The sequence below is a fragment of the Sminthopsis crassicaudata genome, chromosome 2 (assembly GCF_048593235.1).
Source record: "Sminthopsis crassicaudata isolate SCR6 chromosome 2, ASM4859323v1, whole genome shotgun sequence".
NCBI lineage: Eukaryota > Metazoa > Chordata > Mammalia > Dasyuromorphia > Dasyuridae > Sminthopsis > Sminthopsis crassicaudata.
In genome coordinates this window covers 537693030-537706533 of record NC_133618.1, presented here as the reverse complement: position 1 = coordinate 537706533, position 13504 = coordinate 537693030, and positions in this window count along the sequence as shown.

Here is a 13504-nt window from a genome sequence, read left to right as displayed (position 1 = left end):
CACACCTGTAGCCTCACAATATTTTCTCTTGCAGTTACTTACTTAAAATTCATCAGGAAATATTGATCTATTTGAATTTTTTGTGTGCATATTCAGGCATGGGCTTGCCATCCAGGAAACAGTTGGAGTATATCTGTACATACTTTAAAACCAGAAGGTAAAAGGTCCCTCTATCACTTAATCCTGAAAGCAATCTCAACAAGCTTCCACAAAGAGAAAACAGTTATATTATATATATTATGTATATATGTATATTCCAAGGGCTAGACCCTCAGCTGCCAATCTCTCTTTTATATCTACTTGAAGCTCCTTTTCTTCACTTATATCTTGACAATGCTAGATCTTGTCAGTTCTAAGTCCATAACATCTTTTGTCTGGATTTCCTTTGGCCCTCTCATAAAACTGCTATCCTTAAATACTTCAAGCTCTCATTTGGCATTCACCAGGACTATAGCAATAGCATTCTAATTGGTCTCTGCTTTGCCTTGTCTTGCTTTACCTTGTCTTGCTTTGCCTTGTCTCGCCTTTCTTTCCCTTCTCTTCCTAGGCCAGTGATTCTTTTAGTGGACCTGTTGCTCCCTTGTTCAAAGACTTTCAGTAGCTCACTGTGTCCTTTAGGATAAATACAGTTCCTTGGCCTGGCATTTAAGGTCTATGTCTACATTCCAACTCAAACTTAATTTATATTTACTTATGTGTGTATTGTATTTTTGAGCAGTATGGAAGCTTTGTGAGTAAAGGTAAAGTTTCATTTTTGTCAGGTACACTTAATACATGTTCCTTGAAAAGAACTGAAGATGCTAGACAAGTTGATTTCATGGGAGCTGCATTGCTCTGGAATAATTTATGTCCAAGCAAGTGATTAACATATTAGTCAGTCTAGAAGTTCTAGAAATTCATTCCTGCATGTCTATCTTTTATCTCCATTTCTATCATTACATAAGTAAAGTAAAAAAATATTGAATGTCATAAATATTCAAGCAACATGCATGTAGTACATGTGACACTGTGGTTTCTTGAATAAGATAGCAATACGATGAAAATAAACAGATTAATCTGAGGATAGTTTGTATGTAGTGTAGATTAGATAGGAGCAGTATTACAGGGAGAGAAATTACCTAGAAAACCCTCTAGGATCTTATTCTATCCACCATCCTTTTTGTCTTTTTTATCTTAAACCTCTCTTCACTTTTCTAGTTCCTTCTGCTACCTACAAACATTCTTAATTCTCCCTTCTCCTCAAGAAAAAAAAAAGGCAAATGTAATCTCTCCCTTGACCTCCATATAACTTCAAACTATCATTCTATATTTCTCTTTGCCCTACCCTACTTCCTTTTCAGCTAAATTTCTAGGAAGATTATGTCATACTGGATATTTCTGATTCCTTTCCAGCTACTCACTCCTTCTCTCCTTGCAATCTGGCTTCTGACACCACCACTTAATTACCAAATTCAATACCTTTTTCCTAGTATTCAATTACCTTGAATTTCCTTCATTATTTAATAGTGTTGACTAACCCTTCATTCAGGAAGAAAAAGCACTGTATTTGAAGTCATATGTCCTGGTTTAAATTGGGGATATGCTAGAACCAGATCTAACTGTGTGGAAGAGTTGATTGTTAAATTTTCCATGTGATCATGTTTGTTAAACTTCCAGTGTGAACATTTTAACTTCAGAAATCAGCAGTGGCTTCGAATCAGGACTTGATTCATTGTTTTGTTGGTTATCTAGACTTAAAGTGTTAATAATTCAATTAAAGTTTACAAGTATATGAGCACACATTTTTTCCCTAGAGAGCCCAGTTGTTAAACATTTACCAGCACACCTTTGTATCGCTCTATAAATATTGCTTGAGCTCAGCAGGAATGCAGGAAGCTTAGGGAAGGAAGGTATCACTTCATCAGAGGCTTGGTCATGGTAGGCTAATGATTAAAGTGAATAATTGGCACTAATATGGCATTTTAAGGCTTTCAGTGTTTTTTTTTTTTGTTTGTTTTTGTTTTTTACCCATTTTCTCACTTAAGCCTTAAAACACTCCAGTTCAATCTTATCCAGCTATAAGAACATAGGAAAGTCACTTTCACTTTCCCTACTCTGGGTCTCATTTTTCCCATTTATAAGATTGAAAACATTGGACTTGACCACTAGAGTCTCTTCTAGCCCTCTGTCTATGAAGGTATGATCCTTTTTCTTCCCTTGTCTTCCAGTTCACTAGTATATCCTGGTTCTCCACTTACCTGTTTAACAACCCCTCTGTCTTCTCTGATGATTCATCATTCTCTCATCCCATAAGCTTGAGTGTCCCACAAGGCTGTTTCAACATCTTCTCTCTAAACTTGTCCCTCCTTCTAACTTCCTTATTTCTACTGATGGCATTCCTGTCCTCCCAATGACCCAGGCTTAAGACTTTTAAAGTTATCTTTCATTCTTTTCTTTCTCTGCTGTACCCTTCTCCTCTTCAGGAGACTATTCAGTCATAAATCAACTATCTCCCAAATCCTTACACTACCCACATACTTGGTATGTTATTCCATTACTTAGTAATGGAAAACCTTATCTTCTGTTGTGTTGTTCATTTACTTTTCAATTGAATCCTACTCTTCATGACCCCATGTGGAGTTTTCTTGGAAGAGAAATTGGAAAGGTTTGCCATTTGCTTCTCCAACTCATTTTACAGATGAAGAAACCGATGCAAACAGGATGAAGCCACTTGCCCAGGGTCATACAGCTAGGAAGTAGGACTTAGGAGGATGTCTTCCTGAATCCAGGTCTAGTGCTGTTTTTTTAGGACCATCAACCTCATAATCAATTTCCTTACTTTGCATCTTTTTATCTCTGATTCATTCCTCACTAGGATGCCCAAAGAACTGTTTTGATGGAACAATATTTCTTTTTTATTCAGAAACCTTTAATGGGTTTCTATTGTTTCTAGGCAAACTCTTTAGTCTTTCACTTAAAAACTTCCACCATCTGACCCTAATCTGCCTTTTCAGCCCACCTTTATAAACCTCCCTTTTACATACTCTAAAACCACCCAACTAAGACTGTTCTAGCTCCTTCCCAGTATCATTCTGCCTTCTCCCACCTGCAAACATATATACAAGGCCCAGTGGGCCTCTGTGCCTAGAATGCTCTCTTCTCTGATCCATAGAAATCTTTCTCTCTTTTCAAGGCTCAGCTCATGTCACCTCTTTCAGGCAGCCTCCATGATTTCCCTCAAAGTCAATTTGTCCCTTATCAAAAATTTTTAGCCTACTTAGTCTGTCTTTCCTTTGTCCTCATGTGTTAACCAGCATTATACTAAGGATCACAAATTTAGAGCTGAGAGAGACCTTAAAGTTCTCATTTTACATACAAGGAAACTGAGGCACAAAATAATTTGCCCAGATTTGAGCTGTCTAATGATGTGATTTGATACATGTAGGTATTTCTCCTACTAAGCTGTAAATTCCCTTGAGAACTGGGATTTTCTCTTTCACTCTCCCAATCTTGGTATCTCCTGCACAGTGTTATACATATAAAACTGCATGTAGTGCTGGTTATTCAATGACATGGAAGTAAATTGAATATTACTACAGCATTTTGGGATCCTAAAATAATAATAATAGCTACTATTTACATAGCACTCACTATGTGCCAGGCACTGTATTAAGCATTTTATAAATATTGCCTCATTTGATTCTCACAACAACCTGGAGAGATAGGTACCATTCTTATCCCTTTTTAACAGTTAAGGAAACTGAGGCAAACACAGGGTAAGTGACTTACCCAAAGTCTGAGATCATATGTAAATTCAGTTCTTCTTGACTTTAGGACCATCACTCTATCCACTGTGCCATTTAGCTGACTCAGCTATACTAGAAGACGAGAAGAAGGAAGATATATATAATACGTTAAAAAGAAAATCCAGCAAGACTTGGTAATTGATGAGATAGAATGAATGAAATAAATTGTTTACTCCCTATTCTTCCTTCATTTTAGTTTCCTCCATGACAAGCAATAAAGACAAAATGGATAATTTTGATTATATGAAATTAAAAAGATTTTACACATGTGCATGCATGTACACACACACACACACACAAAACAATAAATGTGGTTAAAAGTAGAAGGGAAATAAAGGAGGAAAATCTTTGAAGAAAATCTGTCAGATAAGATTTCATATCCAAGATATATAAGGAACTGTTTCAAATTTATTAGAACAAAAGCCATTCTCCTATAGATAATTAAAGGATATGAGCAGTCATTTTTTCAAGGAAGAAATCTAACCTATCAATAACAATATAAAAAAATAAATGAATCACTAATAATTAGAAAACTTCAAATAAAAGCCACTCCAAGCCAGACTCGTTACATTGTCAAAAATTACCAGAAAAAGTGAATTTTCCTTCTGAAACTATGCATAGTGTTGGCTTCTCTCAGAAATAAATTTTAGAATGCCTTGAATACTATTGTTTATGGAAGCTATTCAGGAGTATAGGGTTCAGTCATTTGTTCTTATTCAATTTATCCATCATTTCTCTAAAACATATGTGTCAATTTAAGTGAATTTCATCCCCTTAATTTCACAAATTTTGTTACCATCTGGGGAAAAAATAACAACCAATAATGATCAGTTGTTAATGTTCCTTCTGATCACAGACCATATGATTTTATCTGATAGACCTCATAGTATAACTACTCATTTCCATTGTCTTGTTATGAAATTCTTGCTACAGATACTTCCTTACATAAATGTTTCCTTCTTATTCATACATACATGTGATTTATTGTTCTCCTACCTGTGGTATATGGCTTCTTTCCTTAAGCTGTTTTTCATTTACGATTTCTCTAGAATGATGCTTTTGATGCTGATTATCTCTGTTGTTCTTGAGCTAACAGAACATCTAAGCCCAGAAATGGAATGATTCCCTTCCTTTTTAACATCACTGTAATCAGTACTTCTTCCTCTTATTGGAATTTCTTATTTTTTAAACATGAATATTAATTGGAAACTGAGTAGATGCCCATCAATTAGAGAATGGCTGAATAAGTTATAATATATAAATGTTATGAAATATTATTGTTCTGTAAGAAATGACCAGCAGGATGATTTCAGAGAGTCCTGGAGAGACTTACATGAACTGATGCTAAGTGAAATGAGCAGAACCAGGAGATAATTGTACATGGCAACATGTACAATATATGATGATAATCAATTCTGATGAATGTGGCTCTTTTCAAATGAGATGAATCAGGACAGGTCCAATGATCTTGTGATGATGAGAGCCATTTACACCCAGAGAGAGGACTGGGGGAACTGAGGGCAGATAACAACATAGTATTTTCACTCTTTTTGTTGAGGTTTGCTTGAATTTTATTTTCTTATTTTTTCTTTTTGATCTGATTTTTCTTGTGCAGCAAGATAATTGTATAAATATAAATAAATAAATATATAAAATTGTGTAAATATGTTGTATAAATATATATTTTACCATGTTTAAAATATATTGGATTATTTGACATCTAGGGGGGAAGTGGGGAAAATTGAAACATAAGGTTTGTAAAGGGTCAATGTTGAAAAATTATCCTTGCATGTGTTTTGAAAATAAAAAACTTCAATTAAAAATAAGGGAAAATAAACATGAAAAAAAATTACCAAAAAAAGGAAAATGACATTAGTTGATATAGCTGTGGGAAAACAGGCAATAACACAATGTCTGTAAAGGTATGAATTGGCCTAGCTATTCTGGAATATAATTTGAAATTATTTCACAAAAGTTACTATCACTGTATATACATTTTTTTATCCAGTAGTGCCGCTACTAGGTCTGTGTCCCAAAGAGATTAAAGAAAGAGGAAAAAGATACATTTTTATTAAAAAAAATTTTACAGTGACTTATTTTTGCAAGGCATTGGAGTTGTGATTTGCCCAGGATCACACAGTTAGCATTAAGTGTCTGAAGTTGGATTTGAACTCAAGTCCTGTGCTCAATCTCCTTCATCATCTAGCTGCCCCTAACTTTTATTTATTTATTTATTTGTTGTAGTAACAAAGAACTGAAAGTAAGGAGGTACATATCCATTGGGGGAATGGCTGAACAAATGATGATGGATGAATGAAAACAGATATGATTTCACCACAGGAAACGATGAAAGAGATGGTTTTTGGAGAAACTTGGAAAGATTAATATGACCTGAAGCTGTTGCTATTTATTCTACATTCTCGAAGACCAATTATATCATGAAGATAATGTCTTGACTCTTGTGTGAATTTGGTTGTTAAGCGAAGGAGAGCTGCACAAAGTTATCAGCCTCATTTTTCCTTCCCCAATCATTGAATTCCAGTGGCAAGACATAAGTTAAGATTCACAGGGATGGCTCAGGATGCTTTGGTCTTTTAAATGAAAGTCTTTCCTTGACAAGTCTCAGTTTGTCTAAGGTAATTCCCATTTAGTGATTAAGGACTACATAAGAATTGAGACAAAAAAATGACCTAATTTACCATCCCAAAAATATCAACTTCAGAGTTTTTGGCCAGAACAGATGTAGAGTAAAATAAATAGGAGGAGAATAATTTCTACAATAACATCAATGGTGTAAAGAAAAACTCCTTTGAAACACCGAGGAACTCTGATCAAAGTAATTATCAACTATAGTTCCAAAGGATTAGTGATGAAGCCTGCTTATCAGGGAGATGAAGAACTCAAGAATGAGATATACATTTTGGGGGGAACTCGATGCAGAAATTTGTTTTGTTTGGTCATACATATTTATTACAAAGAAATTTTCCCCCTTCTTTTTCAGTTGAAGGTAAATAAGAATTGGGAGTGAAAGTAGAATGAGTAATAGGGTTTCTTCTTCCTCCATTTCCCCCTAAATGAGAAGATAACAGAAAGAAATCCAAAAGTAATTACAGATAAGCATGACAATTTTACAGTTACACACTGAATTTATGATACAATGAAAAAGAAATGTAAGCTCTATGTAATAGAGTTTCACAGATTCACCTCTGATTCTTTCTTGGTCCACAATATTATATGAAAATGGTCATTTTATTTGGTGTTTGTTAAATTTAAAAACATTTTTAATATGAAAAAATATGTATGGATTATTTTTTTTTCAAGTGCATCAGCCTGTCCTGTTCAGCTTGTCCTTACACACAAGACTTGATAAGAAGTGCCAAATAGCCCCACCCAGTTCCAACATACCTCCTAAAACTCTACAACTAACATTTTATAGCTTTGTATTCAACATTGCTATTCTCTATGGGAGTCTCCTGGGAAAGACAGCACATTTCTAGAAAAGAAATCAAGGATAAAGCCATAGGAGGACAAGGTATCTACAACTTGATACTTTTATGGAGGAACTTCTCACCTCTGACATGTCTAGCAGTTACAATGATTCCACTCTCAGTGTGTCTCTTCACTTAAGGTGTTAGCTGTTTTAATCACGTAACTGTTTTACTTGTTGGGGGGAGATAATATAAAATAACAACAACACATAATAATAATATTAATACAAGATGGTGATAGTAAATAATTAGCATTTGTAGAGAATATATGAGGTTCCAGGCCCTATTATAAACACTGACTTTCTTGAAACTCACTTTGGTCAAAAAGATTTGACAATGATATTAAAAAATCTGACAGTTTATTAAGGCTAAGGGAATGAATGCTATTAGAATTGTTGTCATGCAGCCAGGACTGTGGTATGAATAAATACAATTATCCTTTCCACATCATGACTTTCCCCACTACAGTTCTGATACATCACAGATTTGCATAAGAAATTAAGTGAGGATTTTGGGGAAGTTTTGTATAAATTGTGGATGACACATGAAGACCAGCAGATGACACAGAAAAAGTTTAGAAACCCAGAAATGCATAAATATGCATATAATATTATATAATTTATCTTTTAACACCATAATAATTTAGACTTTTTCTCTGGTACAAAAATTTTACACAGATTTTCCAGATCACAGAATGCTTTGCCTCTAACCCCCTTCAGTGTAGAAGGGATAACTGTAGATCATGTCTAATGACCATTAGCAATCAGAAAAGATTAGATATCATCCCTATCCCTTTTGTGGGTTTCATAGATCCCTTTGAAAGTCTGATAAAGTTTATGAACCTCTTCTCAAAATAAAGTTTTAAAATAATTGAAGGCAATGCTGAATTTCAGCTCAGTGAAAATAAAGATGCATTTTTTCTAGCCAAGATCATAGGCCTTTTGAAATCTGTTTGTGGGACCTCTTGAATGGAAACTTCTGATCTAGTCCAATCCCCTAATTTTCAAGAGTAAGAAATTGAGGTGTAAGATCATCCATAGATGATAAATAGCTGTGTCTGACCCTTTGAGACCCCATCTGTTTTTGTTTTTGGCAAAGATACTGGAGTAGTTTGCGATTTCTTTCTTCAGCTCACTTGACAGATGGGGAAACAGAGCAAACAGGGTGAAGTGACTTGCCCAGGCTCACACAGTCAGTGTTTCAGACTGAATTTGAACTCAAGAGGATGAGTCTTCTGACTTCACTCCAGGTGCTCTATCCACTGCTAGCAGAGTCACTGTTGGGGGCCAGATCCTCTGGTGCCAAATCTGATGCTCTTTTTGCTATACCCTCTAGCCTTTATTTGATTTTGTTTATTGGAGGTTCCATTCTCAGCTTGACTTTTCCTAGCTATACCTGTCTTTTTTAATGGTAAAAAGCATTGGGGAGAAGAGATAGAAAGGAGAGAGGAAAACAAACCCTAATAGTCTCAAGAATATATGGGTAAAATAACACAATTTATTATTTTTTGCTTGGCTTACATCAATTAAATAAAAATAAACTGAGTTGAAAATAGAATTGTTAATGTAATAATGGTGTACTCGTGAGAATGTTCACTCAACCTGACATAAAGATAGCATAAGAAGAAATGGAACTTTTAGTAGTCAAGTTTGTCCTTAACTCAGGTCTTGCTTCTGCTATCAGAATTGTTCCAATAGGCTTAAAATAGGGTGGCTTAGGTAACTCCATGGATAGAGTGTCAGGTCTAGAGTCAGGAAGATCTGAGTTCAAATTCAGTCTCAGACATGTCCTAGCTATGTGACCTTGTGTAAGTCACTTAACTCTATTTCTCTAAGTTTTTTCAGCTGGAAAATGATCTGGCAAAAGATATGGTAGATTATTCCAATCAATATCTTTGCCAAGAAAACCCCAAATGGGATAAAAGAAAATGGGACTAAAACAAATGAATAATAACCAAAGGGGCCTTTAGCTTAATAGAAAAAAGTTAGTTAGCCTGGATACTTTATTCCGAATATTCCTGCTGCTCTAGAGAATTTTCCTTTTTTGACTTGGAGTCCCTGAGATGAGGATATAGAAATCAGAACAATTAGTTCCCTCCTTTAGCATTCTCTGGCACTCCAGACTCATTTACCTGAAGCTTCAGGGGAGGTGAAAGGCCAGCATAAGAACCTGGGACCTTTTGCAGAACATAAAAACATGTGGCCCATGCCTCTGAGGAAGTCACAGCCTCTCTGGGTCTCCATTTCCTGATTTGAAATTGAGCTAGGATTAACCTACCATCCTATTGCTATCTTTTGCTCTATCCTCCCACCTCCAGCCCCTGGCACAATAATAGAAGTTTAATAAGTGTTTGTTGAATTGAATTAAATTGAATGGAAGATCTGAGACAAAAAGGAAAATGGCCAAGAAGTATAGACAGGCAGGCTCCATTTCCTTATCCATTCCCATTCCCCCCAGACACTTCTGATCTCTTTCTGAGAACTAAGGAACCACATCTCCCCACTCTTGCAATCAAGCTCCAAGTTCAGTCAAGCACATAGTAGATGGAGAAATGTGAGGCGGGCACCAGGGCATGGCTAAACCCTATTTCATGCCCGAATTCCCAGGTTAAGGAGTCTGGTACAGAGAGGAAAGGAAAACCTTAAAAAGCATTTCTGTAACTTTTAGATGCAGCCACCAGAGGCCTCCCTTTGAGAAGAGGAAGCCTGGCCTCCATTCCCAGCACCAAAGGAGACCTGGCTTGTTTCAACAGAATCTTTAAAAGGCAGTCTGTGAAATGATGCCAAGTGGCATTCTATTCGGCTTTTAAAGTTCCTTTCCCTCCCCTTTGCAATCATTCTGCACTTAAGGTGGTTCTCTGACCAATCCCAGTTTTTCTCTGGGGACCTCTGCAAAGTACTCGTGATGAATTAGAGTTTGCTGTTCTAACCTTCTCTTTGTGTCTTCCTCCCTATCCTCACCCTGCCCAGATTCCATCTCCTTCCTCCGAAACATTCTTGTCAGGGTTTTCTCCATCTTGCTCTTTCCAGGTTAAATGCTGACCCCCCTCATCACCAAGGGGGAATGTTTGCTGTGTTCACTCCATTCTGATTCCTGGGCCTGCCCCTTCTCTTCCCAATGGTTTCGGGAGAGGATCTTTTAAGTTTCTTCCAACTGCTCCTGATACTGACTCCAAAGGATCACCAAGCCTTATCATACCATTGCTCCTACCACTGCATCCTCCAGACTCCTAGATATTCCCATGACTAGCCAATATATCCTAAAAACTGCTGGGATTCCTGTTCAACTTTCAGCTAAATCCTCCTAAATTTGTTATCTTCCCCCATTTGGAATGAGAGTTCTTTGAGAGTGGGGACAATCTTCCTTTTCTAGCCATAGTTCCAATAATTCGCACAATTAATGTTTTCTCTTCCCTCCGTTCCTTTTCTTTCTTCTCTCTGTTAAAAATACACTCTTGTCACTGAAAATCAGATATCAAGGAAAATTTATTAAAGAAGAATTTTGAGGAATTGTCTTAATATTTCTGGCCAGAAAAGGGTCCCACTTCTCTTTGGGAAGAGGGAGTGCTCAGCACTCCCACTTATACTTGTTAGTTTGTCGGAGCCCCTCCCTTCAGAGAATGGATCAATTCCTTTATTCCAGTCTTTTTGATAAGCCCATTACATGGTTCCTCCTAAATATGTATAAACATGTTCCCCCTCCCTCATATATCCCTTGTTAAAAAATGTTCCAAAACTCCTCCTACAGAATGTGTTGTTTAATATTCAATTAGTCTATTAAGCAGGTGCAGTAGTGATTTGGTCAAGTCCTGTCATTGACTCCAATTAGCTTGGGCTGGATCTGCTATTATCTTAAGTTTGTGGTTTTCTCAAAGTCACAAGACTGATTGGCTGAATTCACCTGTGCCTTCCTAGCCTCCTCACCCCCCCCCCCATTCCTTTTATGCTCAAGGTTTCTATTGATCACTTAATTGTTTTGTAGAATCTTACCCTTCCTTAACCTCTCACAATCTGAAAACCTCTAGGTCAATGGTACCCACTCTTCCATACTATCTGAAGGCTTATCACACTCTGGAAATGCAACTTTTCAGCATTTTTCACACTTCTTCCCTTCCTTTCTTTTCTTCCTTCTTTTCCTGCTTTTCTTCCTTCTGCCCTTTTTTACTTTTTTCCCTTTTCTCCCTCTTTCTTCCTTTTTTCCTCTCTCTTTCCCTCCCTCCCTCCCTTCCTTCCTTCCTTCCTTTTCTTCCTTCCTTCCTTCCTTCCTTCCTTCCTTCCTTCCTTCCTTCCTTCCTTCCTTCTTTCCTTCCTTCCTTCCTTCCTTCCTTCCTTCCTTCCTTCCTTTTCTTCCTTCCTTCCTTCCTTCCTTCCTTCCTTCCTTCCTTCCTTCCTTCCTTCCTTCCTTCCTTCCTTCCTTCTTTCCTTCCTTCCTTGCTTCCTTCCTTCCTTCCTTCCTTACTTCCTTCCTTCCTTCCTTCCTTCCTTCCTTTTCTTTCTTTCTTCCCTCCTTTTCTTCCTTCCTTCCTTTATTTTCTTTCTTTCCTTCCTTTCCTTCTTTCCCTTCCTTCTTCCCTTCTCTTTTTACTGCTTTCCCTTCTTTCTCCTTCTTCCTTCCGTGTCTTTCCCTCCTTCCTTCCTCTAAACTGTAGGCTCCATGAAGGCAGAGACTTTAACTTAGATAAATTTAATATCTTCCCTAGAGCCTAACCCAGTATTTTTCACACTTAATAATACATACAAACTTTTAATAACATTATTTGCTAATTTTTAATAAATAGTAAAGGTAAACATTTGTTGAACACATGAATTGATCCCTTATGGAGCTGATGTTTTTGATTCTAAATACTGATGTCTAATGGGGCAATAGAAGAGCCATTTGGGCTGGTGCCATTGGGGCAGGGCTGGACTTGAATTGAGTCAGAGCAGTCTCATGCTAATGGGCTGCTGTCAATTTCTAGGCATTTTATTTTTTTAATCAACAAACATTTATTTTTTTCATCTTCAATTTCTCTCATACTTCCCTTTCCCATTAAGAAAGAAAAAGAGAGAAATGGAACTCTTATAACAAATATATTTAGTTAAGCAACAAAATTCCCTTATTAGCCATGTCAAAAAATGTTTGTCTTATTCTTCATCCTCAGTCCATCACCTTTCTCTTAGAAGGTGGGCAACATGCTCTGTCATCAGTCCTCTGGAATCATGGTTAATCATTGCTTTGATCAAAGCTTTTCAAGTATTTCAAAGTTTGTTTGTTTGTTTGTTTTTGTTAACTAATTGTTCTCCCTGTTCTGCTCACTTTGCTCTGCATCAATTTATACAGGTCTTCTCAGGTTACTTTGAAACTGTTCCATTCAACATTTTTTGAAGCTCTATACAACATTTTAATAGCTCACCTTAATATGGTACTTTAGTTTGTACTTTCCTTATAACCATTGTGTAAAATAGGAAATGCAAGGGTTATTATTCCCATGGTATCCATATCTCAGCTTCATCACTTGTAAAAATGAAGCTAATAATAGCAATTGCCTTAGGAGGTGGTTGTGACAATCAAATGAGAACTTAGTAAAACAAAGTGCAATATAAATACTAGCTATTATCATTTAGAGATGTGGTGAAAACCCTCCTTGTTCATTCCCCTTCCTGCTCCTACCCTGCCCATTCTCTCATCTTTGCTAAAAAATTTTATACCTGATTGGAGTACATTTTCTTGCTTTAATCCAGATTTTAGTAAAGCAGGGGTAACTTACTTCAAATTGAGTTTTGTGGTTATAGTTTAGTTGTTTTTCAATCATATCTGACTCTTTGTGACCCCATTTGGGTTTTCTTGGGGAAGAGACTGGAGTGGTTTGCCATTTCCTTCTCTCATTTTCCATATGAAAAAAACTGAGGCAAACAGGATTAAGTGACTTGCCTACAAGTCTGAGGTATCAAGATATTAGGAGACATCCTATTTTCCAGAGTTAAAGCTCAGCAAGCAAGCTGTTCTTTGAGCTTGGTATAACAAGAATCCTTTGCACTCAACCTCTGGATGATCTCACTTTGGCAAAATCAGATAATTATTGTATTGCTTTGACCAGCACAAGGTGTTCTCTGAGCTCAGACAAGCCCTGGTCTTGTTTAGACAAGTTCTGGTCATAAAGTCCTGCTAAGAATCAAACTTGTCATACTGGTGCTGTTACCCCTCATTGTCAGGACTGTAGTACATTGAACAGTCATTGGTATAAGTATTGAG